The following is a 26082-nucleotide window of genomic DNA, read 5'->3' as shown; positions in this document are numbered from 1 at the left end:
TGCTCCATCGCCCAGAGGAGGATCTCAACCTTGTGCATCGGTTCTATGGACCGGGGGGGGGGGGAGCTTTTTCTTATCCTTCTTCCTCATTTCCTTCAGAGTGGCTATCACCGTCTAGCACATCTACCTTGTGTTTTCAAACCAAGAATGGATCTCGCTAAGCCTGGAAGAGGAGATGAGCAAAGTTGCGGCGGTGAGAAGGAGGAGATGGCTGCGGTGGATTTGGAATGCAGGAGAGGGACGAGACGCCTGCGGTGGGTCTGGAATGCAGGAGAGGGAAGAGATGGCTGGGGTTGTGTAATGGTGATTGAAGTGGAGAGGACCCTGGCGGCGGTTTTGCACTGGATGAGAGGGGTGGCGCGTGATTTTTTTTCCTGTGACTAAAATGCCCCTAGATTAAAATGTGTCCCCACAATGTCATTAATACTGACACCACAAGTTGTAGTATTTTCGAATACTTTTATCAGAGTACCACCCAATACTACCTATTTGTGTGCCGTTCGATTGAGATCAACGAACGGTTCCATAAAAGCCCAACCACTGCAAAACTTGTATGTCCGCATGTAAATAAACGATGTGTGTATATATTAGTGCAAATATCTTATCGAAATCAATGTGGGATAAAAATGTGTTTATATAAATTGGTAATAAATTACGCTGCCGTAGCAGCGATTTTCTGCTGCCCTGGCAGCAATTTTTTACAATTTTTCAAAACACTAGTAATGGTGTCCCGACAATGCGCGACGCTAGAGAAGATTTATCTTATTACTATCATTACACACAGATATCTGGTGGCGTTTGTCCACACGGCCACTGTTGAGCTCAAAGGTATGACGAGCCTTTCGTTAAAAGAGCAAAGGGCGTAGAGCCTCCATTGAAAGAAGGTGATATCGTCTATGGATGCCACGACTACAGCGATCTGGCACGAGTAGATTTCATTAGTAGGCCGGCAGGTTGAGAAAACGACTCCATAGTCAAGCTAGAGAGCAATGACTGGGAAGTGGTTGGCCGGCGACATCACAACTTTTGAGAAGCGCTGGCTTATCATGAGCCCCCTACTGGTGGTATCGCCGTCGTCCTGGGCGACATTCTTGTGAAGCACGGCAGCAAGCTCTGGTAGGTTGGTCTCGTCGCCAGACAGGGCGTTCACTAGGGAGCATTGGCCATCGTGGCACAAGAGGAAGATCATGTTGTCGCCGGCACTGTAGCAGTAGGCGTCCTCCAAATATTTCTGATAAACAATATTATTTCGAAAAAGGACGCTTTATTATTTAAAAGATTTAAGCATTATACCCGACCTCTGCATTACTAAGATGCACACAGAAAAATAAGGTCTTCTCACACAAATGAAAAACAAAAAGGCGAAATACAAAAACATGAAGAGTCCATATAACGCCTAAAGCGAGGGGGGGGGGGGGCAATCCTAAGATCATGCTGCCACCCATGTTGTGTAAAAGTATCCCTCGTCGTAGCCTCCAATCGTGTACACACCTCCATAAAGAGGTCTCAATTCTCCACGCATTGTAGAGAGGACCATAAACGAAGAGCCCCCGGCATCAGAGAAGTACCTTTATCGCTAAAAACCTTATCATTTCTACATAGCCAAAGCGACCACATAACGGCAAGCCTCCCACCCTGAGAAAAGTTCTAAACCTGTGAGCAATCCCATGTAACCAGTTGCCAAATACATTAGGAACACTACAAGGAGGATACAAGCCAGAAGCTATTTGGATGACTGACCGTATAGAACGAGCCAATTTGCATTGAAAGAATAAATGTTTTATTGTCTCATCATGGTGACAAAAGACACATCACGGACTTCCATGCCAATTCCTCTTAATAAGGTTATCTTTAGTAAGAATGACTCCACAATGAAAATACCATGCAAACATTTTATTCTTAAGAGGTATCTTCATCTTCCAGATCTTCTTATTATTATCAACTGGCATACCAGACTGGATTAAGGCTCTATACATAGAATCCACTGAGATTTTTCCATTCCCATGAAGGTTCCATCGAAATACATTTGACCCATGTGATAGGTGCACCGTGGACAACCGCTGGAGCAAGGTGTTCTACGATTGGAGTCTGGGTCCAATTTAATCTCTTGTGAACGTCACATTTGGCGAAATGGTTCCATTACCATGGCGATAGTATCATCCTTGTGGCGCACAATGTTGTATAGAGCCGGATATTGTTCCCAGAGTGTGGCATTTCCTAGCCACCTGTCCTCCACATCTAATTTCCGAGCCGTCCTTAATCGAGAAGGATCCATAGCAGAAGAAATATTTCTTCGTAGCCATTAGACCGTCCCAAAAGTCGGAATCTCCAGGCTTCCAGTATACTTGGGATACCGCCTTGGAGCCCACATATTTCCTCCTTAGGAGGGTTTGCCATACACCTTCTTCTGTCAGAAATTTAAACAACCATTTGCCGAGGAGGGCCCTATTCTTAACCTCAAGGTCATGAATACCCAACCCGCCCTGGTCTTTGGGACGGCAAACCACACTCCATTTGGCCAGTCGATATTTCTTTCTCTCGCTGTCTCTTTGCCAAAAGAATCTTGATCGGAAATAATCCAATATATGTAAAACTCCTTTCGGCAACTAGAAGAAGGAAATCATATATAGTACCATATTACTAACTACTGAATTTATGAGGACCATTCTTCCACCCAGAGGCAACAATTTACCTTTCCAACTACTAAGTCTTTTTTGTAGTCTCTCCTCGACGTGTTACCATTCAGCATTTTTGAGTCTCCGATAATGTATCGGTATCCCCAAATATGTGATCAAAATCTGGCCCAACCCGCATTCAAACAGTTCAGCATACAGGTGGGCTTCGTCTTGAGCCTCGCCAAAGCAAAACAATTCAATTTTATGAAAATTGATCTTAAGACCCGAGAGTTGCTCGAATGCTGATAGAATTAGTTTCAGATTTCTCGCTTTCTCGACTTCATGATCCATGAAGAGAATCGTATCATCGGCATATTGAAGTATAGAGAGACCACCATCAACTAGATGATTTACTACCCCTTCAATTTGGTCATCAACCTTGGCACGCTCAATCATGATCGCAAGCATATCCGCCATTATATTGAATAGCATGGGCGATACCTAGTCACCTTGTCTTAAACCCTTCTTCGTTTGGAAATAGTGTCCAATGTCATCATTGACCTTAATGGCAACACTACCTCCAGAAACGAAGCTATGGATCATAGCGCGCCACTCTGCAGAAAATCCTTTCATTCTGGGAGTCTGTTGAAGAAAGGGCCACTTGACTTTGTCATAAGCCCTTTCAAAGTCTATTTTGAGAACCACCCCATTCAACTTTTTTCGGTGTAATTCGTGGACTGTTTCATCAAGGATAACAACACCATCAAGGTTGTGTCTGCCTTGCATATATAAAAGCTGTCTGTGAAGGACGAACCACATGTTCAGCAACCGAATTTAGCCTAATAGTCGCAACCATCAGGATTATTTTAGAACCAACATTAAGGAGGCAAATAGGTCTATGTTGTTGTATCTTTTCAGCCTCATTAACCTTACGTAATAAAATAATCTCACCGAAGTTTAAGCGAAACAATTCTAGTTGGCCAGCATGTAAGTCGCTAAACAAAAGTAGGAGATCCGGTTTGATGACTTCCAAAAAGTGCTGATAGAACTCGGGACTTTGTTGTGCTCCATTAGGAAAACCGCCTTTCTAACTTCGTCCTCGGAGTATCGGGCTGTTAGAAGGATGTTTTCCTCATAAGAGACCTGGGGGATATCATTTGTTCGGGACTCATCCATCGAGAAGTTTCCTTCCGCTGGGGCTCCGAACAAATTTTTATAATAATTAGTGATATAAGATTTAAGTTGCTCATGCCCCTCAATCGTGTCTTTGACTCTCTTGTAGGGAATGAATAATTTTCTTTCGGTGTCTGCCATTGGCGACTTCATGGAAATATCTAGTATTCCCATGACCTTTCAGGATAAATTGAGAGTTAGAATGTTGATACCATTTGAGTTCCTCTTCACGCAGCATGCTAGCTATCTGTGCATTTGAATGACTCTTGATCTCGATTTCATGCTCAGATAGAGGTCTAACCTCTGCCAAAGCTTCTAATTCATCAATGATAGATGAAAGGTGAAGCTTCTCCTTTTTGAGGATACCCACCATATGCCTAGCCCAACCACCAAGGAATTTACATAAAGCACGCATTTTGTTATTCCATTTGTGAATTGGGGTAGGCCCGACGACCGGTTTCTCCCACACCTCCTTGACCATGTCATGGAAGCCATCCCGAAGCAACCACCCATGTTCGAACTTGACTCTTGCGTCTATGTTGTGGTCTGATAAACAATATAAAGGTGAAAATGTTTTCGGTGATGTTCAATTAATAATAAAAGGCTCTAGTAATTGTTAGGAGGTTTTTATATTTTGTTTAATATCAATGGGCCTTAAATGGCCAAGTGGTGGAAAACTACTAACCTGCATTTTCTAAGTTCAACAACCTACATTTTCTAAGTTCATTCAGGCGGTTGACGAAATGAGATAGCCTTCAAGCAGTGCAACTTTACCTGGGCGATATGTGTGTGTGTGCTCTAGAGAGAGAGAGAGAGAGATAGAGAGAGAAGGGGGAGTAGCAACACCTCTGTGGTTCCTCTCTGCCTCTCCTTTTGATAGCATCTTAGCTGGGGAGGTCTGGAGGCAAGGCGGAGAGCCAGGGAGATAACTCATGTGGGAGGTGAATGACAATCTTATTTGGAATGGCTATTCATTCCATTAAAGATGAATTAAAGAATCCTCCGGTCTTTGGACAATCCTCCGACATTTGTGCGCACAACGTTGGAAATATTTTTGGAGGTCAATTAGAGGAAGTCCTATGCAATTGTTATTCGGGAATTAGGGGTTGAGCGCAACCGAGTAGCTGGAATTCTGCAGTGCAAGCTGAGCTCTTTCCTATGCAAATGCCTGGGAATTGGCTTTGAAGAACAGACGATGAGAGGCCATGGGAAGGGTTGATACTTCTAGTCGATAGCGAGCCAAGGGATGCTATTGATAGTCTGGTCTCTATATCCGTGGGATATGGCAAGAAGATCCTTTTCTGTTGTGATCACCAGCTCAATAGCTGCACGGCTGCGAATATCATACCTTTGAAGTTTGATCACGTGCAGACTGCCGAAACGGACGCAGAACAGCCGCACGGTCCAGCAGGCGCCAGCTAACAGCAAGTGGGTGGCAGACTTTCAGGACGACCTAATGTTCACGATCCAGATTCGATTTCCATGCTGCAGCACGCAATCTCACAAGTGTAGTGCGATGCAGGGAGGCCAGACGAGTTCTCATGGCATTGAGATGTCTTCGGCTCGTACACTGCCAAGTCCACATATAACAGATTATGCATGGGATTGATTCGCTCTGAGCGGGCAGCTTGTATCTGGAAGTGTTGGGCCCCCTTAAAGTGCAAATTTTTGGTGTCTCTGGCCATGCAATATAGGGTTTGGACCTGGGATCGCCGCCCTCGCCATGGACTCCACGATCTATCAACGCTCTATTATACTTGCCTGCGAGACGAAGATAATATGGACGACATCCTCTTGCAATGTGTCTACGCTAGGGAAGTATGGTATTAGAGTTCTGATCACTTTCGGCTGTCACTGGCTACAACAACATGCGACACACTAGTTACATGGTGGACTCGAGCAGGGAGCAGCGGCAGTCAGGATAGGCGCGGATTTGACTCTCTTGTCATTATCACAGTTTGGTCTCTTTGGAAACAACGGAACGCAAGGGCCGGTGTTCGGCATAACTGAGCAACAGCTACAACCTCGCCAATCGATCCAGAGCATCATCATGGATTTGGCTAATTGGAAGCAGGCAAGATCAGAGGGTTTAGATCGTTTTATGAGAGAATAGGCTTGTAATTTATCTGGGTGGTGTGGAAGTGTGATCGAACGCTTGTTTGCATCGTACTCGGTCTTCTTGTAATTTACATTGCTCCCTTCTATATAAAGGTATGATACGCCATTGACGTAATCTCGGAAAAAATGAATTGAATGAAGTATTCAGCTAGTTAATTAAAATGTCCAGATTTGAATAGCAAAAATTTCTTTTCTTTATTCCTCATAATAAAGATTTTCCCGGTTTTACTATTCTTTTATATTCTTCAATCTTTTTTTACCTTTGCATACAAAGATCAATTCCATACACACGACGGAATAATCCTTGTAAGCAGCAAAGCTAGTCAGATTGACAACCTCACTAGATTAAGTTGGGAACCAAGGTAAAGTTTGTTAGTTGAGTGTAGGGCTAATCATGTGCTTGGGGAAGAACTCCGCGGATTGTTACCTTTGTTCTCAGTACCAACGGAGGATTCTTCACACTACAAAACCTTGTCCAACATATATTCTCTTTTTCGCACTACCTTATTAGCCTGGGGTATTAGGAAGCAATCCACAGAGACATGCATTTAGACACACTCTGCAGTTCACGGATGAAACTCGGCAAAATATTATTCTTTATAGGAAACAAACACAAAAGAACTTCATCTTCAGAACAGTTTTAATTTGAATTGATCCTGTCGATTTGCACTTGGTTTCTCCCCTGGTTTTCCCATGCATGCATATGACCGCCCCGGTGGCTTCATGTCGGTGGGTGGGTTCCGGTGCAGTTAGGCATAGCGTGCCCTTCCATGTCCGTGGATGATCCTCGCGTCATCCTCCGTGTACACGTACATGCGTCTCATTTAACAGCCTGCATGTTTTAAGTCCATTTTACGTGTTATGCGAGAAGGGTGGTACTGGAGAGCAAGAGGACGCGGTGACTGACGAGAGACGGACGGTCTTGCTGAGAGTGGTCGAAGAAATGAGGGTCTCCCCGTCGAGGTACGCCAGCTCCCCGTCGATCCTGTCCATGATCCTCTCGTTGTTCTGCTGGGCGGTGAGGGTGAAGGGATGATCTGATGCCTGCTGCATGCATGCGTGTTGTCAACATGACAGAAGCACATGCATAATATGAAAAGAGTGCTTGTACTATCAGATCCAAATTAAGTGACAAGGTGCTGCCGACCATGACCCAGCCCCAGGTGTCAGAGAAGGATGACACATGGGCAGTGTATGCTTTCACATCTGTGATCAAAACCAGGCAGGTGCAGCTACCTAGTTAGATGCAAATTAATCCCATGTATGTATGCATATACATATATCATGGAGAACAAGACAAGGCAAGGCATGTGTGGTTCATAAGCAGAGACCTCAATGTTTCGAAAAATAAGTAGAGAGAACTTTATTGGGTGTACTCACGCTTGAAGACGTGCCTAAGGGTGTTGTAGATGGAGGAGAAAACCTCCTCGTGCGTCAGGACGCCGGCTGGTCCAGCCTATAGCCCCAAACAAGACGACCACAAGAGTTACTACCTCCATACTGGTTTATTGGTCGTCTTTGTGTTTTGTGTCCAAATTTGATCATATATTTAACTAACAAAATGTTAATTCATGTGATAAAAAACTATATCATCTGATTCGTATTTGAACATAGTTTTCAATAATACTATTTTTTGTGACATGAATTAATATTTTGTTAATTAAATTCATGGTTAAAGTTTGGCACAAAATACTAAAGGGACCAATAAATCAGAACTGAGGTAGTAATAGACTGACTGAGATTGAGATGGATCGACGGGTAGCAAATGAAAGGGCTTGATTTTGCCTGTGTGATGAAGATGCCGCGGTCTTGGAGCCTGGGCTTGAGTACCTGCTCGTAGAAGCACTTGGTGTAGAGCTTGTAGCAGGGGCCTCCCTCTATGGGATCAGCCAGGTCCCCCACTATCACGTCGAACTTGTCGTCCCGTCTCTACTCCAGCTCGGCCCTGCAGTGTCCATCTATCATCATTAGTACATCAGTGTCAGTGTCATTGATGAAATTTGTGTGAGTGGTTTAGTACCTGGCGTCGTTGATGACGAGGCAGAGCATGTCGCTGGCGAACGCTTCCCAATTGACGCTGAGGTGCGTCCGGCAGAAGTGCACCACCTCCTGCCGATTGACGTCGTGCACGCGTGGACGGACATGTTTAATTAGATGTGTGAGCCACAGCAACAAGTTTAGTCGTGGACGTGATCGACCGATCGGTGTTCAAATGATGTGGTACGCAACGCACCTCGTCTATGTCGCACATCACCACCCTCTGAACGGTGTTGTGCCTCAGCGCCTCCCTCGCCGCCGCCCATGATGAACACCGTCTTGGGGCTGCAGCCAAACGGGATGAAATTTCCAGATTGCATTGACCCCGTACTTGTAGAAAATAGGGCTTTTCGTTCAGGCCAGATAAGCCCGTTAGTCCCGGTTCTGTCATGAATCGGGACCCATGGAGGCTGCTCCCGGTTCGTGAGGCCAGGGGGTCTACCGGGCCTCGTGGGGGCATTGGTCCCAGTTCGTCTGGTTTCTTTGGTCCCGGCTGGTGAGATGAACCAGGACCAATGGACCTCGCTCTTGACCCACCACCATTGATCTCGGTTGATGGCTTGAACCGGGACCAAAGGGTGTCCTTTAGTCCCGATTCAATCCATGAACCGGGACCAATGATGTGCCTATATATATCCCCTCGCCGGCGAGCAGACCACTCCACACTGCTTTGTTTTTTCTGGCTGACGAGGGGAGGGCTTTGTGGTGCTCTAGCTCACCTCATATGCACATGAGGTGTTCGATGAAATGCGCGAGCCACAATATTTAAGCTTTCTCCTCTCCAAGCTCGATCTCCAAGCTCCATTTTCCTCAATATTTGTCTAGGTTTAGCGGTCCGTCACGTCCCGTCCCCGTCTTCACCACCGTCGATCGCCCACGCCGATCTCGTCGTCGGCACCACCGTGGTAAGCCTCTTGTTCTTATCTTCTTTCTGAAAAGAATTTTTTTACTTGTATGTTTAGATAGATACTTGTATATTTTTCTTACTTTTATTATTGCTTCTTATTATATAGTGTGATGGTTTTGGTATCCGCCCCCGTCGGCCCTCGTCGGCCCTCGTCCTGTCTATGATTCGGATGTGGTATATATTATCTTTTATAACTATTTGGTTCATTTATTGTTTTTGACAATTATGCCGACCAACATGACATAGACTTTGTTTATCTAGGAGGTATGTGAACCGGAAATTCCAACCGACCCTATTGTCGAGAGGTTAAATTTAGTTGAAGAAGAAAACAATTTCTTGAAGGAAAAAAATTGAGGAGGAGAAGATGATATTGGAGTTGCTTGTTGCAGATGTCCTCGATGATCACAAGATCAAGATGGATGCAATGCGCTTGAAGATTATAAAGATTAGAAAATATGTCATTCATACCGAGGCTTGGTATCATTATACCGTTGGATCAATTGTTACCTGAGTTGCGATTATGATCGCATTTGTATTCGCATTGAAATGTTTTACATAGTTTCAATGTATGATTTAATTAATTAGATGCTTTGGAGAGCTATATGTTGTTCAATGAGAACTATGTATGTACGTTGGTTTTAATGTGATGATGAACTTCTATTAATTTGGTCACTTAATTATCTATTCGTGATGTTCTATAATGGTTTTTGACACACATAATTATATATAATGCACGCAGATGAACCGGCAATGGATGTACGGTGACAGACACACCTCCGAGTATATTAAGGGCGTGCATAATTTTCTCGAAGTGGCTGATGCAAACAAGCAGAATGGATTTATGTGTTGTCCATGCCCTATATGTGGGAATACGAAGTCTTACTCTGACTCAAAAACCATTCACACCCACATGCTTTATAAGGGCTTCATGCCACACTATAATATTTGGACCAAGCATGGAGAAATAGGGGTTATGATGGAAGACAACAAAGAAGAAGAGGACGATGACAACTATGTGCCCCCTGAATACGGTGATGCTGCAACAGGGGAAGCTGTTGAAGATCAAGAGGAACCAAACGATGTGCCCGATGATGATCTCCTTCGGGTCATTGTTGATGCAAGGACACAGTGCGAAAGTCAAAAGGAGAAGCTGAAGTTTGATCGCATGTTAGGGGATCATAAAGAAGGTTTGTACCCCAATTGCGAAGATGGCATCACAAAGCTTGGTATCGTACTGGAATTGCTCCAGTGGAAGGCAGAGAATGGTGTGCCTGAGAAAGGATTTGAGAAGCTACTGAAAATATTGAAGAAGAAGATTCCAAAGGATAACGAATTGCCCGACAGTACGTATGGAGCAAAGAAGGTTGTATGCCCTCTAGGATTGGAGGTGCAGAAGATACATGCATGCCCTAATGACTGCATCCTGTGCCGTGGTGCGTACGAGGATTTGAATGCATGCCTGGTATGCGGTGCATTGCGATATAAGATCAGATAAGATGACCCTGGTGATGTTGACGGCGAGCGCCCCCGGAAGAGGGTCCCTTCCAAGATGATGTGGTATGCTCCTATAATACCACAGTTGAAACGCCTGTTCAAAAACAAAGAGAATGCCAAGTTGATGTGATGGCACAGAGAGGACCGTAAGAAAGACGGGAACTTGAGAGCACCCGCTGACGGGTAGCAATGGAGAAAAATCGAGAGAAAGTACTGGGAGGAGTTTGCAGGTGGCGCAAGGAACGTACGGTTTGGTTTAAGCGCAGATGGCATTAATCCTTTTGGGGAGCAGAGCAACAATCATAGCACCTGGCCCGTGACTCTATGTATCTATAACCTTCCTCCTTGGTTGTGCATGAAGCGGAAGTTCATTATGATGACAGTTCTCATCCAAGGTCCTAAGCAACCCGACAACGACATTGATGTGTACGTAAGGCCATTAGTTGAAGAACTTTTACAACTGTAGATTGGAAACGGTGTATGTGCGTGTGATGAGCACAAACAAGAGGAATTTGACCTGCATGCGTTGTTGTTTGTCACCATCAATGATTGGCCTGCTCTTAGTAACCTTTCAGGACAAACAAATAAGGGATACCACGCATGTACACACTGTTTAGATGACACCGAAAGTATATACTTGAACAAATGCAGGAAGAATATGTACCTGGGGCATCGTCGATTCCTTCTGACCAACCATCAATGTCGAAAGAAAGGCAAGCACTTCAAAGGCGAGACAGATCACCGGAAGAACCCCACCATGCGTACCGGTGATCACGTACTTGCTATGGTCAATGATTTAAAAGTAATCTTCGGAAAGGGTCCCGACAGATTATCTGTTCCGAATGATGCTGAGGGACGCGCACCCATGTGGAAGAAGAAATCTATATATTGGGACCAACTCTACTGGAAAGACCTAGAGGTCTGCTCTTCAATCGATGTGATGCACATGACGAAGAACCTTTGCGTGAACCTGCTAGGCTTCTTGGGTGTGTATGGGAAGACAAAAGATACACCGGAGTCACGGGAGGACCTGCAACGTTTGCACGAAAAAGATGGCATGCCTCCAAAGCAGTATGAAGGTCCTGCCAGCTACGCTCTTACCAAAGAAGAGAAGAAAATCTTCTTTGAATGCCTGCTCAGTATGAAGGTCCCGTCTGGCTACTCGTTGAATATAAAGGGAATAATAAATATGGCAGAGAAAAAGTTACAGAACCTAAGGTCTCATGACTGCCACGTGATTATGACGCAACTGCTTCCGGTTGCATTGAGGGGGCTTCTACCGAAAAACGTTCGATTAGCCATTGTGAAGCTATGTTCATTCCTCAATGCAATCTCTCAGAAGGTTATCGATCCAGAAATCCTACCAAGGTTAAGGAGTGATGTGGCGCAATGTCTTGTCAGTTTCGACCTGGTGTTACCACCATCCTTCTTCAATATCATGACGTACGCCCTAGTTCATCTTGTCGACGATATTGTTGTTCTGGGCCCTGTATTTCTACACAATATGTTCCCCTTTGAGAGGTTCATGAGAGTCCTAAAGAAATATGTCCGTAACCGCGCTAAGCCAGAAGGAAGCATCTCCATGGGCCATCAAACAAAGGATGTCATTGGGTTTTGTGTTGACTTCATTCCTGACCTTAAGAAGATAGGTCTCCCTCAATCGTGGTATCACTACACCACAGCACTGCATCTGTGACAGACAGGTTGGTCGAAAAAACAACATTTGCCGATAGGTAGTCAGTCGGGAAAGAGTATTGCCGACCGACCGCGTTTGTTGGGCAAAGTCCAGATGGGAAAGCCTTTTGCCGACCGACATATCTTTGCCAACCGACAGTTGGATGGCGATACAAGACATTGCCGACCGAACATCTCTTGTCACTACTATGAACCTTTCCCGACCGATTTTCCATTGGTACTGTCCAAGATCTTTTCCCGACCGACTGTTTGACGGTGCAATCTTTGCCGACCGATATTCTGCTGGCTCTGATATGTATCTTTCCCGACAGACAATTGGATGGTCTTGTTTTTTACCAACCGACTCTCCATTGGCTATGGCGTAAGCCATTCCCGACCGATAATAGGACGTTCTTTTCTTTTCCCAGCCAACAGTTCGTCAGCGTTTAGTTTAACTGAGCAATAAATATGAACCTGTTATATATTTCTCATCTGCTTTATACAATATCAATCAAGTTGCATATCTCATCACAACACAATATCAATCAATTTAACTAACTTGCATGTACTCACAAAAAAATAAATCATGACCAAAGAAGGATAAAACAGTAATTCATTCTCATAAGCCTTCCAACATTTATATGTTCCAGTCACCGAATCACTCGATAGGTTTACAAAATGATAGATGCATATCCATCGATTGATTGTTTGCTCCATTACATAAAATACCCAGATGACAAGACCCCGCCATAAAGGTCCACAAAATGATCCTAAAAGACACTGTTTTTGCTCCATTACACAAGATGTCTAGTGAACACGAACTGCCATCTTCATGGTTCCTTCATGGTCCTTTTGTATGTCTTACCTACAAAGGATACAAAGTCACCGGTGAATTCATGCATTCATAGAGACAATGGTGAAAATAATAATTGCATAAAGCATCAATGGCAGTGGGGTTTTAGTGTTATAAAAAACAGGGCAAGTCCTAAATAATGCGACAACATGTTTAATTAGAATTTGTACTGTGTTAGACATAATAGAGCATCAATGCCTGATGGCCATGGAATATATTTCATCTGGCTGCAGTTTAGCATACGACCAATCATTGGGAGCAACACATTCAGGTACAGACTCACGATCGTCAGTTTTTCTAGAAAAAACCACCAATTTTCTTTCTTTCTTTTCTCTGGGCTGGAAAAGACTGCAGTGCGCCTGACGATTATATTTAGAAAACCATCAAAGAATTACATATGCATGTCAATGCCACAAATTATATGAAAGTAAGCCATTAATTTTAGAGAAGCATATGTACTGTACATACAAATCTTTATAGGTAGAAGAGCCAGAGCCTGTGAAACCATCAGGTTATGCATAAGAGAAATAAAGAAGATAGAATGTAATATGTGGGCCTAGGAACAGGATTCAGAAAATAGCAAAACTATTAAAAAATTGTATGACTACTTTATGGACATGAATCAGGATTCGGTATAAGGATACAATGTACTATATGGACATGAATCTAATTTATTGCTAGTGGTAGAACAAAAAAACTGTATGACTACTTTAAGATCCAAAACTTGGATTGCACCTGACCATTATATTCAGAACAGTAGATGCACTTTAGTGCACAAATTAAATTAAATTTAGAAATTATTGTACACTTGTACATCTCCTACAAATTTGAGTATCGTGGTGGCTAATGTGTGGGGTCACAATGGCTGTGCTATAACTTTTTGGTGTGTGACAGTACCTTAGAAACTTGTGTACTTTGAGAAAAAGAAAGCACCAAGAAGCATCTATTTTACAGTACCTTAGCGGCGGGATGAGGAAGATGCCCCTAGTTTTTAGGGTTTCATCTAGCAAAGTGATCATGAGTCAGTATCACAAATCAAACAATTTGCGATAAGTGGATAGAACACATATTGTAGGTGATTACCTTGCTAGATGGCCACGCATTGGTCTTTGTAACAGCATCGGTGATAATTTGTAAACCATCATATTCGTAAGGCACAGTGGCATCCCTTCTGATAGCAATATTGACAAGAACCTCATAAGTTGCTGGTCCAAGGAGCTCTCCACCCACAATAATGTCTGGGTCAACTGAGATAATCATTGCCTTGGTAACAGGAGTTTCAGGACCAGTCCATGCATATAGAAGCACATCCATACCATTCTGAATCAATGATTATTTTAGAAACATGAAAATGAAACAGAATTTAAACATATAGGTAAGGATGTGAAGATTACAAGGCTTTCATCTTCATGGGCTGATGAGCTTCTTGCAGGGGTCTTTGCAACAACTCTTCTATGAACAAATGGCTCTTCATCATCCTGTTCAACATCTTCTTTAGCATCTATATCTTCCTCAGCTTCAACTCCGGAGTTCTACCAGACAACAATATGGAAATAGAGTTTGTGCATGCAAGATGGATTAATGATGCAATGAAAAGAGCTGAAAATAGTTCATTACTTGTCGAGAATTGGAACCGTTGTGCGAGCTAGGAGTTTCCAGATTATGCCTTCCTTCTGTGACAGACAAGTTGGTCAAAAAAACAGCATTCGCCGATAGGCATTCGGTCGGGAAAGAGTATTGCCGACCGACCGCGTCTGTTGGGCAAAGTCCAGACGGGAAAGCCTTTTGCCGACCGACATATCTTTGCCGACCGATAGTTGGATGGCAATACAAGACATTGCCGACCGAACATCTCTTGGCACTACTATGAACCTTTCTCGACCGATTTTCCATTGGTACTGTCCTAGATCTTTTCCCGACCGACTGTTTGACGGTGCAATCTTTGCCAACCGATATTCTGCTGGCTCTTCTATGTATCTTTCCTGACAGACAATTGGATGGTGTTGTTTTTTACCAACCAACTCTCCATTGGCTCTGGCGTAAGCCATTGCCGACCGATAATTGGACGTTCTTTTCTTTTCCCTGCCAACAGTTCGTCAGCGTTTAGTTTAATTGAGCAATAAATATGAACCTGTTATATATTTCACATCTGCTTTATACAATATCAATCAAGTTGCATATCTCATCACAACACAATATCAATCAATTTAACTAACTTGCATGTACTCACAAAAAGATAAATCATGACCAAAGAAGGATAAAACAGTAATTCATTTTCATAAGCCTTCCAACATTTATATTTTCCAGTCACCGAATCACTCGATAGGTTTACAAAATGATAGATGCTTATCCATCGATTCATTGTTTGCTCCATTACACAAAATACCCAGATGAGAAGACCCCTCCATATAGGTCCACAAAATGATCCTAAAAGACACTATTTTTTCTCCATTACACTAGATGTCTAGCGAACACGAACTTCCATCTTCATGGTTCCTTCATGGTCCTTTTGTACGTCTTACCTACAAAAGATACAAAGTCACCGGTGAATTCACGCATTCATGGAAACAATGGTGAAAATAATAATTGCATAAAGCATCAATGGCAGTGGGGTTTTAGTGTTATAAAAAACAGGGCAAGTCCTAAATAATGCGACAACATGTTTAATTAGAATTTGTACTGTGTTAGACATAATAGAGCATCAATGCCTGATGGCCATGGAATATATTTCATCAAGAAATATGAGCAATACGCATCATCTGGCTGCAGTTTAGCATACGGCCAATCATTGGGAGCAACACATTGAGGTACAGACTCACGATGGTCAGTTTTTCAAGAAAAAACCAGCAATTTTCTTTCTTTATTTTCTCTGGGCTGGAAAAGACTGCAGTGCGCGTGATGATTATATTTAGAAAACCATCAAATAATTACATATGCATGTCAATGCCACAAATTATATGAAAGTAAGCCATTAATTTCAAAGAAGCATATGTACTATACATACAAATCTTTATAGGTATAAGAGCCAGAACCTGTGAAACCATCAGGTTATGCATAAGAGAAATAAAGAAGATAGAATGTAATATGTGGGCCTAGGAATAGGATTCAGAAAATAGCAGAACTATTAAAAAATTGTATGACTACTTTATGGACATGAAGAGGATTCGGTATAAGGATACAATGTACTATATGGACATGAATTTAATTTATTGCTAGTGGTAGAACAAAAAAAATTGTATGACTACTTTAAGATCCAAAACTTGGATTGCACCTGACTATTATATTCAGAACAGTTGATGCACTTTAGTGCACAAATTAAATTAAATTTAGAAATTATTGTACACTTGTACATCTCCTACAAATTTGATTATCTTGGTGGCTAATGTGTGGGGTCACAATGGCTGTGCTATAACTTTTTGGTGTGTGACAGTACCTTAGCAAATTGTGTACTTTGAGAAAAAGAAAGCACCAAGAAGCATCTCTTTTACAGTACCTTAGCGGCGGGATGAGGAAGATGCCCCTGGTTTGTAGGGTTTCATCTAGCAAAGTGATCATGAGTCAGTATCACAATTCAAAAAATTTGCGATAAGTGGACAGAACACATATTGTAGGTGATTACCTTGCTAGATGGCCACGCAATGGTCTTTGTGACAGCATCGGCGATAATTTGTAAACCATCATATTCATAAGGCACAGTGGCATCCCTTCTGATAGCAATATTGACAAGAACCTCATAAGTTGCTGGTCCAAGGAGCTCTCCACCCACAATAGTGTCTGGGTCAACTGAGATAATCATTGCCTTGGCAACAGGAGTTTCAGGACCAGTCCATGCATATAGAAGCACATCCATACCAATCTGAATCAATGATTATTTTAGAAACATGAAAATGAAACAGAATTTAAACATATAGGTAAGGATGTGAAGATTACAAGGCTTTCATCTTCATGGGTTGATGAGCTTCTTGCAGGGGGCTTTGCAACAACTCTTCTATGAACAAGTGGCTCTTCATCATCCTGTTCAACATCTTCTTCAACATCTATATCTTCCTCACTTCAACTCCGGAGTTCTACCAAACAACAATATGGAAATAGAGTTAGTGTATGCAGGATGGATTAATGATGCAATGAAAAGAGCTGAAAATAGTTCATTACTTGTCGAGAATTGGAACCGTTGTGCGAGCTAGGAGTTTCCAGATTATGCCTTCCTTCTTTGACAGACATGTTGGTCAGAAAAACAGCATTCGCCGAGAGGCATTCGGTCGGGAAAGAGTATTGCCGACCGACCGCATCTGCTGGGCAAATTCCAGACGGGAAAGCCTTTTGTCGACCGACATATCTTTGCCGACCGAAAGTTGGATGGCGATATAAGACATTGCGGACCGAATATCTCTTGGCACTACTATGAACCTTTCCCGACCGATTTTCCGTTGGTACTGTCCTTGATCTTTTCCTGACTGACTGTTTGACGGTGCAAACTTTGCCGACCGATATTCTGCTGGCTCTCCTATGTACCTTTCCCGACGGACAATTGGATGGTGTTGTTTTTTACCAACCGACTGTCCGTTGGCTCTGGCGTAAGCCTTTGTCGACCGATAATAGGACGTTCTTTTCTTTTCCCAACCAACAGTTCGTCAGCGTTTAGTTTAACTGAGCAATAAATATGAACCTGTTATATATTTCTCATCTGCTTTATACAATATCAATCAAGTTGCATATCTCATCACATCACAATATCAACAAAGTTAACTAACTTGCATGTACTCACAAAAAAATAAATCATGACCAAAGAAGGATAAAACAGTAATTCATTCTCATAAGCCTTCCAACATTTATATGTTCCAGTCACCGAATCACTCGATAGGTTTACAAAATGATAGATGCATGTCCATCGATTCATTGTTTGCTCCATTTCGCAAAAGACCCAGATGACAAGACCCCGCCATATAGGTCCACAAAATGATCCTAAAAGACACTATTTTTGCTCCATTAGACAAGATGTCTAGCGAACACGAACTGCCATCTTCATGGTTCCTTCATGGTCCTTTTGTATGTCTTACCTACAAAGGATACAAAGTCACCAGTGAATTCATGCATTCATAGAGACAATGGTGAAAATAATAATTTCATAAACCATCAATGGCAGTGTGGTTTTAATGTTATAAAAACATGGCAAGTCTTAAATAATGCGACAACATGTTTAATTAGAATTTGTACTGTGTTAGACATAATAGAGCATCAATGCCTGATGGCCATGGAATATATTTCATCAAGAAATATGAGCAATATGCATCATCTAGCTGCAGTTTAGCATACGAACAATTATTGGGAGCAACACATTCAGGTACAGACTCACGATGGTCAGTTTTTCTAGAAAAAACCACCAATTTTCTTTCTTTCTTTTCTCTGAGCTGGAAAAGACTGCAGTGCGCCTGACGATTATATTTAGAAAACCATCAAAGAATTACATATGCACGTCAATGCCACAAATTATATGAAAGTAAGACATTAATTTCAGAGAAGCATATGTACTATACATACAAATCTTTATAGGTATAAGAGCCAGAACCTGTGAAACCATCAGGTTATGCATAAGAGAAATAAATAAGATAGAATGTAATATGTGGGCCTAGGAACAGCATTTAGAAAATAGCAAAACTATTAAAAAATTGTATAACTACTTTATGGACATGAATCAGGATTCGGTATAAGGATACAATGTACTATATGGACATGAGTCTAATTTCTTGCTAGTGGCAGAACAAAAAATATTGTATGACTACTTTAAGATCCAAAACTTGGATTGCACCTGACCATTATATTCAGAACAGTAGATGTACTTCAGTGCACAAATTAAATTAAATTTAGAAATTATTGTACACTTGTACATCTCCTACAAATTTGAGTATCTTGGTGGCTAATGTATGGGGTCACAATGGCTGTGGTATAACTTTTTGGTGTGTGACAGTACCTTAGCAACTTGTGTACTTTGAGCAAAAGAAAGCACCAAGAAGCATCTCTTTTACAGTACCTTAGCGGCGGGATGAGGAAGATGCCCCTTGTTTGTAGGGTTTCTCTAGCAAAGTGATCATCAGTCAGTATCACAAATCAAACAATTTGCGATAAGTGGACAGAACACATATTGTAGGTGATTACCTTGCTAGATGGCTATGCAATGGTCTTTGTGACAGCATCGGCGATAATTTGTAAACCATCATATTCATAAGGCACAGTGGCATCCCTTCTGATAGCAACATTGACAAGAACCTCATAAGTTGCTGGTCCAAGGAGCTCTCCACCCACAATAGTGTCTGGGTCAGCTGAGATAATCGTTGCCTTGGCAACAGGAGTTTCAGGACCAGTCCATGCATATAGAAGCACACCCATACCAATCTGAATCAATGATTATTTTAGAAACATGAAAATGAAACAGAATTTAAACATATAGGTAAGGATGTGAAGATTACAAGGCTTTCATCTTCATGGGCTGATGAGCTTCTTGCAGGGGGCTTTGCAACAACTCTTCTATGAACAAATGGCTCTTCATCATCCTGTTCAACATCTTCTTTAGCATCGTTATCTTCCTCAGCTTCAACTCCGGAGTTCTACCAGACAACAATATGGAAATAGAGTTAGTGCATGCAAGATGGATTAATGATGCAATGAAAAGATCTGAAAATAGTTCATTACTTGTCGAGAATTGGAACCGTTGTGCGAACTAGGAGTTTCCAGATTATGCCTTCCTTCTAAAGCAAACATCAATTCCATTCGGTTCATTCGTTCCTCCATTTTTTGCACATGCCCCTGGAGCATGTTAAAGCAATTTTTAGCTTCTCGGCGCCCTTCCATTGCAACTAGAACTCTTGTGCTCAGTTTACCCTGTGCACCCGGTGTGCCCAAATCTTGAGGTGTTGGCCCTAGACCTAACACACGGACACGACCCCTTGGCTCCTTCAGTCCACATACACGTGCAAACAGATCACCTTCTTTAATGCTTTTGTCCTTCCATTCAGGGTGCTTTTCAGCACTCTCTATGAGTTCTTTCTGCAAAATGATATTTACTTGCTCTATAAATTGTACTTGTACAATTTCTGAGTAATACTGAAAAACATGGCAAAAGAGACTTACAATTGTTGCTGCTACTAGTGGCACATAACTCCCTTTCTTTCCCCTTTCTTGCATGTATGTGTTTCCATATAAACTTCATCTCTCCAAGGATCATGCCCAAGTTTGACAGCCTACAATCATTTATTTATTTCAATATGCATTAGTCACTAAATCACAGTGGCATATCATTTATAATTGTGGTAATTTTTTTTACCATTTCATTGGCAACACGGGCATGGCTCTTGCTGACAGATCTATGAGGTACTGCATTGGCATGATTCTTTTTGGCGATAGCACTACGAGACTACAAGCAAAAAGTAAAGGAGATTTATCACACATATTGTTTGTGTTTTGAGAATCGTTACATGCATATTTGTTTATCTATGTCCAGGACAGAGTGTGCTGCAAAGATATACTACATTTTTGATTAGCAGGATGACTTACTTCAAATGTCGAAGATCTCCAATAAGTAATAAGGGTCTTCCAGTCAGCTTCACTAATTCTGCTGTCACGTCTTTTCATAAGTTGTGCATCAGTGAGCGCAGCATCAAACTTGTACCTCTTTAAATCTGACTTCCAATCCTTCCATTTTATGTGTGAAGTGTTGATAACAAAGCTCAAAGCAGTTGAGTCCAGCTCATAAAATGCCTATTAAAATGAACGAAAACAGGACATTCATTTAGATGACATTAAAAAAGAGTGTGTAAGTTATAAATTATGCTCATTTCTACCTTCAAGGTCTCCCACACTAACAAATTTTTTCTCTACATCAACATCTCGCCAATCTAACTCTGCAGGTGGTATATGCTTCCTCACCAAAGTACAAATGAAATTGGCAAACTCAGTTGCATCTGGCCCAACAGGCTGGCCATTGATACGTCCATTTTGCATCATGCTTTTATATCAATATTTATTGCATTATGGGCTGTTATTACACATTGTATCTCAATACATATGGCTATTTTATCTTATTTTACAAGGTTTACCATGAAGAGGGGGAATGTCGGCAGCTGGAATTCTGGCTGGAAAAGGAGCAAATGTTGGAAACCTATTCTCCACAGCTCCAAAAGTCCTGAAACTCCACGAAACAACTTTTTGAAATTTATAAGAATTTCTGAGCTAAAGAAATAGGCCAGGGGGCCCACACCCTGTCCAGGAGACAGGGGGGCGCCCCCCCTATAGGGTGCGCCCCCTATCTCCTGGGCCCCCTGGTGGGCCTCCGGCGTCCATCTTCTGATATATCATCACTTTTACCCTGGAAAAATCATGGGCAAGCTTACAGGATGAAACTCCGCCGCCACAAGGCGGAACCTTGGCGGAATCAATCTAGGGCTCTCGTGGAGCTGTTCTGCCGGGGACACTTCCCTCCGGGAGGGGGAAATCATCACCAACGTCATCACCAACAATCCTCTCATCGGGAGGGGGTCAATCTCCATCAACATCTTCACCAGCACCATCTCCTCTCAAAACCCTAGTTCATTTCTTTTATCCAATCTTGTATCAAAACCACAAATTGGTACCTGCGGGTTGCTAGTAGTGTTGATTACTCCTTGTAGTTGATGCTAATTGGTTTACTTGGTGGAAGATCATATGTTCAGATCCTTTATGCATATTATTACTCCTCTGATTATGAACATGAATATGCTTTGTGAGTAGTTACGTTTGTTCCTGAGGACATGGGAGAAGTCTTGGTATTAGTAGTCATGTGAATTTGGTATTCGTTCGATATTTTGATGAGATGTATGTTGTCTTTTCCTCTAGTGGTGTTATGTGAATGTCGACTACATGACACTTCACCATTATTTGGGCCTAGAGGAAGGCATGGGGAAGTAATAAGTAGATGATGGGTTGCTAGAGTGACAGAAGCTTAAACCCTAGTTTATGAGTTGCTTCGTTAGCGGTTGATATGGATCCATATGTTTAATGTTGTGGTTAGGTTTACCTTAATACTTCTTTTGTAGTTGCGGATGCTTGCAATAGAGGTTAATCATAAGTGGGATGCTTGTCCAAGTTAGGGCAGTACCCAAGTACCGGTCCACCCACATATCAAATTATCAAAGTACCGAACGCGAATCATTTGAGTGTGATGAAAACTAGCTTGACGATAATTCCCAATGTGTCCTCGGGAGCTCCTTTCTCATTATTAGAAATTGTCCAGGCTTATCCTTTGCTACATAAAGGATTGGGCCACCTTGCTGCACTTTATTTACTTTATTTTCTTGTTGCTTGTTACTATTTATCTTATCACAAAACTATCTATTACCTACAATTTCAGTGCTTGCAGAGAAAACCTTACTGAAAACCGCTTATCATTTACTTTTGCTCCTCGTTGGGTTCGACACTCTTACTTATCGAAAGGACTACGATAGATCCCCTACACTTGTGGGTCATCAGCCATCCCCATTAAGTGGAATATGGATTTTGGGTTGATTCAGCCTTGCATATATGTTAGCCTTTCGAGTAATTTTTCTTCCACCTTTCTTTTGACTACCATCACCATCAAGCTCACGCGTAATCTCTTCATGCAAGAAAATTAACATAGTCATACAACAATTCTAGAAAGTGACATTAGGTTAGAATATGAACAATTCTAGCAAGTGACATTAGGCTACCTTTGGAAGGCTGATGCTCAGGATCAACATGATATTGATCTTTTGATACCCTAGACCTCAAAACACGTCCTTCATTCGCGCTTATAGGTGTGCTGGAGGGTGCCTGCATAGATATATAGGTTAGTGTTGCAAGCTATATTTGCTTCTTTCAGGTAGAACATGAATGTGATGGAAGCTACATACCTTTCTTTTCTTTTTGGCGGCTTGGTTCGCTTCCATATCTTCCTTCATAGAAGCTCTTGTTGCTCGTACCGCTGCTAGCTGTTTATCATTCTGTTCAATGGTCTTGCTTCTCAGTAGTTCATACTCTACCGCTTTCAGTTGTTCCTCCGTGACCCCACCATCTTTAGCTCTTCCGTTTGCGTTTGCCATTTTTCCTCCTGCAAAAGACACACTGTGAGTACATCGCTGAAAATACAAAACATTAGAGGATCATACACAACACTTACTTTTTTTCAATATCACTTGCTTTAAGAACTAGTCCATCTATATTTGTCCTAGCAGAACCAATGCATCCATCCGCAACACTCACACGTATAGCACTACATGGATCAGGCAACGTCACACGTAAAACATTACCGTTGTCATCTTTAGATTCTTCTATGTCATATAATGATGGAACAACAACAGTAGACCACTCAGCATCAATGGGATCTTCAACATAGTAAACTTGAGTTGCTTGTGTGGCTAATATGAAGGGATCGTCTGATATTTTCTCACCGGTATTAAACAAATGCTTGAAATTCACAGAAGTGATTCCAAACTGATCAGTTTGCACCCATTCATCTTGTACACGATTATGAACCCAGTCACATTTGAACAACACTACTTTCCCTTTATGTTGATAATTCAACTCAATAAGTTCCTTTATAATGCCATAATAGGTCTTGTTTCTTACACTAATATTGTCACCTTTTCCTTTTGCAAGGGATGTGGTTTGTGCAACAAGAGCTACTCCACTACTCTGAAATGATCAGCCCTCATCATATGATTGTGTATGAAAGTCTATCCCATTTATAGTGTAGCTAATATACTTCATAGCAACCAAGTTTGGCTCTTTAGCTAATATTTTTATCTCATGAGGTGCTTCATCGCCCATTTCTACCACCTGTGATTATGAAATGCTATTGTTACTCTACAATGGGATGGAATTACATGTCTTATAGGTTGACAGTCACATGCCCACTTACGTGCAATTTAAACCACTCATGAAAGGTCTCGTAATGCACACGCTTGACTTCTCGATGACTTCAAACACCAATAGAAGAACGGTAATCCATTTGTTTGCTGCATATAGGTTATATTTATCAATTGACAAGGAGGAGAGAAATAACCTAATAGCAATACATAGTAGGGATATCTTACTCTAGGTATGGTTCTATGTTGTCATAATTGAACAAGACGTATATGTGGGCTTGTAGCCAAGTTTTGTTATCTAACATCACCATGCACTTGCCAGCCAACCCTCGACCAATGTTATGGAAGAAAGGAGTTGTATCATCAACTTCCATATCCAAACCTCCATCATTCCTAGCTCGATTCAACCGAATCTCATCATCCAAATATTGTGAGCAAAATGTCAAGCTCTCATCAAACAAATAGCCCTCTGCAATTGATCCTTCCACATGACTTCTGGTGTGGACATGTCCCTTGAGCTTTCCTATATACCTCTCTACAGCCCACATGCTGCGAAAATGTACTGGACCAGCTATCATTGCTTGTGCTGGAAGATGAACCATCAAATGCACCATAATATCAAAAAATGATGGGAGGAATATGGCCTCAAGAAGGCTCAAGGTCTCAGCTATTTCATCCTGCAACCTTTGCATGTCACTTATGCGAATAACCTGTGAGTACATTCGCTTGAAAAATCTGCTCACAAGAATCAGTACCGCACTCACTCTTTTTGGTAATGTTCTTCTCACAGCAAGTGGCAACAAATCTTGCAAAAGGACATGGTTGTCATGGCTCTTTAGCCCAGTTATCTTTTTCTCCTTAACGTGCACATTACGGTGTATGTCAGATGCATAACCATTAGGAAACATGGCATTTTTAAATACTTTGCAAAATGTCCTCTGCTGCTCAGAATTCATTGTGTAAGGTGCCGGAGGAAAAAAAACTTCATCATCATCAAGATCAATAGGTTGAAGATCCTTTCTAATATTGAGTGCTTGAAGGTCATATCGAGAATTAATATTATCCTTGGTTTTTCCATTGACTGCCAACAAAGTGTTAACTATGTTCTCACCAATATTTTAAATAGCACGCTATTTCGCCGTTATAACGCGGTTATAGCATATTTGGAAGGGAGACGTTACATTTTGGTAAAATCGGATGCTACGGCGCTAATCGCGTAATTAGCGCGCTACACACGCTATAACGTGTAACGTTGTAATGTTACAACGTGCAGACCATGCAAAACTGAAATAAGCACAGCCCAGCAGGCCAAAACCAACCCACGACCACTAGCTTTCTCACTCCTTTTATCAGATTCTCCCACTAGCTTTCTCACTCCTTTTATCAGATGCATATATTGCTTGCTCCTATGAAAAATTTAGTTGCTTAAATACTTTATTTCCAGATATATTTGATTTTTATTGCAAACGCTATTTTTAAATACAGCATGCTATTAGCGCGCTATAACTTGTGTAGCATTTAGAGAAGGGCCTCGCTATATTTTGTAGCACGCTATTTAAAATATTGGTTCTCACACACATTTTTTTCTATGTGCATGATATCAAAGTTATGATGCATCTTCAAATCCTTCCAATATGGTAGTTTAAACCAAATAGACTTTCTTTTCCAAATTATCAGCGGATCCCCTTTCGTGCGTTTCTTAGTTCTAGGCTTCTTCGTTATAGGATCCTTCCCAAACTTGGTTTGCATATTTTCTGTCAGCTCTAAGATTTGCCTATCGGAAAGTGGAACGGGTGCTGTCCCACGTTCTATGTCACCAAATGTGCGTGTATCATACCTCAAGGGGTGATCTGCATGTAAGAACCTACGATGCACCATATAGCAAGTCTTGCTACCATTTTTTAGCCTAAGAGAACATAATTGAGAGTGGCATTCAGGGCAAGCTCCTTCTCTAGAGGAAGCACAGGCAACCAAAGACCCAAGACCCGGTTTATCCGTAATTGTGCATATTATGGCAGCATGCAACTGAAAATAGTCTCCGGTTGAAGCATCATAGGTCCTAACACCATCAAGAAACATATCTACCATATCATCAACTAGTGGCTCAATGTAGACATCAATATCACTACCAGCAGAATTTCCAGGGTGGAAAGTTATAATCAACAGTGATAGGATGAAATTTGATTGCTTCATAATCATCCAGGGTGGAAAGTTATAAGGAATCAATAATACTGGCCAAATGCTATAGCTGAGATTCATGGATCCAAACGGATTAAAACCATCGGCACATACTACAAGCTTAATATTTCTGCTGTCTTTTGCAAAATCTTTATTTTTTTCATCAAAATCTTTCCAAAG

At 41.8% G+C, this 26082-nt stretch overlaps 1 pseudogene; it reads right to left on the bottom strand.

Moving 5' to 3' along the window:
* Positions 1-979: 979 nt before the first annotated feature.
* The window catches only part of LOC123084252 (thermospermine synthase ACAULIS5-like), a 42000-nt pseudogene continuing 16897 nt past the window's right edge, over positions 980-26082 (bottom strand).

Source organism: Triticum aestivum, chromosome 4A, assembly GCF_018294505.1.
Source record: "Triticum aestivum cultivar Chinese Spring chromosome 4A, IWGSC CS RefSeq v2.1, whole genome shotgun sequence".
Taxonomy (NCBI): Eukaryota; Viridiplantae; Streptophyta; class Magnoliopsida; order Poales; family Poaceae; genus Triticum; species Triticum aestivum.
The sequence above is the reverse complement of the archived record's forward strand: the minus strand, read 5'-3'. Positions and strand labels throughout refer to the sequence as shown.